This window comes from Lutjanus erythropterus, chromosome 7 (assembly GCF_056507025.1).
Source record: "Lutjanus erythropterus isolate fLutEry1 chromosome 7, fLutEry1.hap2, whole genome shotgun sequence".
NCBI classification, from domain to species: domain Eukaryota; kingdom Metazoa; phylum Chordata; class Actinopteri; order Lutjaniformes; family Lutjanidae; genus Lutjanus; species Lutjanus erythropterus.
The window spans coordinates 816,991-821,493 of record NC_139323.1 but is presented as its reverse complement, the minus strand read 5'-3'; the positions used below and the strand labels follow the sequence as shown (position 1 = coordinate 821,493).

The following is a 4,503-nucleotide window of genomic DNA, read 5'->3' as shown; positions in this document are numbered from 1 at the left end:
TGTGGCCGTAAGGTCTCCGGTGCCTGTCGCGGCAGCAATCCCCAAACCTGGTGGTGGACACCGGAGGTAAGGGATGCCGTCAGGCTGGAGAAGGAGTCTTATCGAGCTTGGTTGGCTCGTGGGACTCCTGAGGCAGCTGACGGTTACCGGTAGGCCAAGCGCGCTGCAGCCCGGGTGGTTGTGGAAGCAAAAATTCGGGTATGGGAAAAGTTTGGGGAGGCCATTGAGGAGGACTACCGATCAGCCTCGAGGAGATTCTGGCAAACTGTCCGGCACCTCAGAAGGGGGAAGCAGTACCCTGCTAACACTGTTTACAGTGGTGGTGGGGAGCTGTTGACTTCGACTGGGGATATTGTCGGACGGTGGAAGGAATACTTCGAGGATCTCCTCAATCCCACTGACATGCCTTCCATAGAGGATGCAGAGGCTGGGGACCCAGAGGTTGACTCATTCATCACCCAAGCTGAAGTCACTGAGGTAGTTCGGAAGCTCCTCAGTGGCGAGGCACTGGGGGTGGATGAGATCTGTACTGAGTACCTCAAGTCTTTGGATGTTGTAGGGCTGTCTTGGTTGACACGCCTCTGCAACGTCGTGTGGCAGTTGGGGACAGTGCCTCTGGACTGGCAGACTAGGGTGGTGGTCTCTCTATTTAAGAAGGGGGACCGGAGAGTGTGCTCCAACTACAGGGGGATCACACTCCTCAGCCTCCCTGGTAAAGTCTATTCCAGGGTACTAGAGAGGAGAATTCAGCCAATAGTCGAACCTCGGATCCAGGAGGAAAAATGCGGTTTTCGTCCTGGTTGTGGAACACTGGACCAGCTCTATCACCTCTGCAGGGTGCTTGAGGGTTCATAGGAGTTTGCCCAACCAGTCCACATGTGTTTTGTGGACTTGGAGAAGGCATTCAACCGTGTCCCTCATGGCATTCTGTGGGAGGTGTTTCGGGAGTATGGAGTTCGGGGCCCTCTGCTAAGGGCCGTACGGTCTCTGTATGACTGGAGCAGGAGCTTGTTTCGCATTGCTGGCAGTAAGTCAGACCTGTTCCCGGTGCATGTTGGACTCCGGCAGGGCTGCCCTTTGTCACCGGTTCTGGAGTCCAGTTCGGGGACCACAGGATTTCATCTCTGCTTTTTGCAGATGATGTTGTCCTGTTGGCTTCTTCAAACCAGGACCTTCAGCTTGTAGTGGGGTGGTTTGCAGCCGAGTGTGAAGTGGCTGGGATGAGAATCAGCACCTCCAAGTCTGAGGCCATGGTTCTCAACCAGAAAAAGGTGGCTTGCTCCCTCCGGGTCGGCGGAGAGGCCCTGCCTCAAGTGGGGGAGTTCAACTATCTTGGGGTCTTGTTTACGAGTGAGGGGAGGATTGGTGCGGCTGCACCAGTAATGTGGTCATTGCGCCGGTCTGTCGTGGGAAAGAAGGAGCTGAGCCGAAAGGCGAAGCTCTCGATTTTCCAGTTAATCTATGTTCCTACCCTCACCTATGGTCATGAACTTTGGGTCATGACCGAAAGAACAAGATCTCGAATACAAGCAGCTGAAATGAGTTTCCTCCGCAGGGTGGCGGGGTGCTCCCTTAGAGATAGGGTGAGGAGCTCTGTCAACCTGGGAGGAGCTCGGAGTAGAGCCGCTGCTCCTCCACGTCGAGAGGAGTCAGCTGAGGTGGCTTGGGCATCTATATAGGATGCCTCCTGGGGAGGTGTTCCGGGCATGCCCCACTGGGAGGAGGCCCCGGGGAAGACCCAGGACACGCTGGAGTGACTATGTCACTTGGCTGGCCTGGGAACGCCTTGGGGTCCCTCCGGAACACCTGGAGGAAGTGTCCAGGGAGAGGGAAGTCTGGGCGTCCCTGCTCAGACTGCTGCCCCCGTGACCCGGCCCCGGATAAGCGGAAGACAATGGATGGATGGATGGATGGTTGAACAAGTTGTCATTTGGCATTAGATCGACCAATGATCAACCAGTTTTCTGAAATAGCTCAAAGGTTCATCTCACAAACCATCAACTGGCAAGTATATATATATAGCACAACACAATGTTACAGTGTCTGACAATGGAAGGACAAGGAATTTGATGGCGTCGACAGCCAGAGAGAAAAAAAAAAAGGAAGAGGAGTGAGGCTGCATGGCGGAGGAGTTGGGAGGCAAAACAGAGGAAGAGGCAGAAGAGGCTGAGGACATATGTGCGTTCCTGATGAGATAAGAGCCACACTTGTAGACCATGTTCTCAGTCATAAGCTTACAATGGCCGAGGCTGGTCGAAGGGTGCAGCCAAATGTTGGGAGAACAACTGTGTCCTCAATCATTCAGACTTTTCGTCAACAGAACAGGTATATAATCTACCAATAGGCACTGTACTGTAATACTGTATACTTTCTGTAATGCTTCATACACTATTACTGTATTCCACTTGCATTTTACAATATACAGTAAGTATACTTTATACAGTGACATTTATCTTACTCAATTTTGTGTTTTGCATTACTATATTTTTTCCACATAGGACTAAAAGACAACTTCACAGGATTGGCCCCTTTTCACATCTGAACAGGAGGAGGCTATTTGCACCATGGTTGTAGAAAACAATGCCATAAGACTAAGGGAGATAAAGAGTGCCATTATAGAGGACAACAACATCTTTGAAAACATCCAAACAGTCAGCATCTCAACCATTGACAGGGTGCTGAAAAGACACCAAATGAATATGAAGCAGCTGTACACTGTTCCATTTGAAAGAAATGGTGAAAGAATGAAGGAGGTGCGCTACCAGTATGTACAGGTAAAACATGTATGAGCATGCAGTAACTGTACCTCACAATAAACAGTACAACATCGTATAGTGATATACAGTACAGTAAGTGTGACCTTTACACATTTGCTATGGCTGTAGAAAAGAAGATGCAATATGTGCTGTATACATTTGATGTAACTGTATCTTGTCCAAAATGAAAATGCATGTAATTCATAAAACTCATTTTGTGTCCTCTGGATATAGAGTATATTGGAACTGGAAGCAAGTGAACCACCGCACAACTTCATTTACATGGATGAGGCTGGCTTCAACCTAACAAAACGCAGAAGGCGTGGTCAAAATATCATCGGCCACAGAGCTACAGTTGACCAGCGGGGTGGGAACATAACCATGGGTGCTGCTATCTCTGAGAATGGTGTGCTAATGCATATTCCCATTATTGGGCCATACAATACAGAGCATCTTGTCACCGTTTTAGATACTCTACAGCAGGCATGTCCAAACTGTTCCATAAAGGGCCGAGTGGCTGCAGGTTTTCATTCCTACCAAGCCGGAGCACACCAGGCTAAACTCATTTAATCAACTGATTTCAGTCTTCAAACAACTGATTAGTCGAATCAGGTGTGCTGTAGACTGGTTGGAACAAAAACCTGCAGCCACACGGCCCTTTATGGAACAGTTTGGACATGCCTGCTCTACAGGGATCTCATCCCTGAACAAGAGAGGGGTCAGATTGGAGATGACTTGCCAAAGTACGTGATAGTTTGGGACAATGTCAGTTTCTAGCGCTCTAACATCATCAGGCAATGGCTTGCGACCCACAACAGAATGCTGATGGAGTTCCTCTCACCCTACTCCCCATTCCTTAACCCCATTGAGAAAGTTTTCTCAGCATGGAGATGGAAAGTATATGATCGCCAGCCACATACACAGATGACCCTTCTGGCTGCCATGGATGCAGCGTGTGATGACATCACAGCAGATGCCTGCAGAGGCTGGATAAGACACTCTAAAAGATTCTTTCCACACTGCATCACAAGAGAAGATATTCATTGTGATGTGGATGAGAATTTGTGGCCCAACAGACAGGAACGTCAGGAGGTGTAGGAAGACTGCACTGTAATTCCTACAGCATTGCATGTACAGTTTTCCCTCAGGAAACTGTCCTATGTTCACATTTCTACTGTTGTTTTTTTGTTTTTGTCTTTGTGATATGGAGTGCTGTCTTTTCCTTTCTGTATCACAATGACATGGTCAATAAATTATAGTACAAACAGTAAAAGTGTAAATGTGAATCTTGTCCAGTCTCTTGCAATCAATCTCCCACATACACTAACGTTTAACTTACAATTTACAATAACTGTCATCAAAACTTTAGTCATAGTTTACATCAGAACATCCCTCCAGAGTACACTGTTATATTGACAACATGACTAAGCAATTAGAATGTCTTATCCGTATACAATGACACAAGGACTTGTCATTGTGATGGCACTGACATGTTCATTGACACAGATATTTACTTTTGAGAGATGAACTAAGGATTTTGAGCAAGAGACTAGCTTTTGCAGGTAATTCATGGTGTTTTGCTATTTGTACAAACTGTTTTGAGAAATGCACTCACTGTTTTGAAAATGTCTAGGATGATTTGAGAAATGCACCAAAGCGACTGAGAAAAACTGTAACTGAAACAGTGACCAGAATGCTTTGATAACATGTTAAAATCACAACATTTTTCTTCTGGAGCAGGACAGAC

The 4,503-nt window shown here is 47.5% G+C and overlaps 1 pseudogene; it reads left to right on the top strand.

Annotated features, from left to right (window-relative positions):
* Positions 1–2,529: 2,529 nt before the first annotated feature.
* LOC146323409 (uncharacterized) lies at positions 2,530–3,919 on the top strand (annotated as a pseudogene).
* The last annotated feature ends 584 nt before the right edge of the window (positions 3,920–4,503 follow it).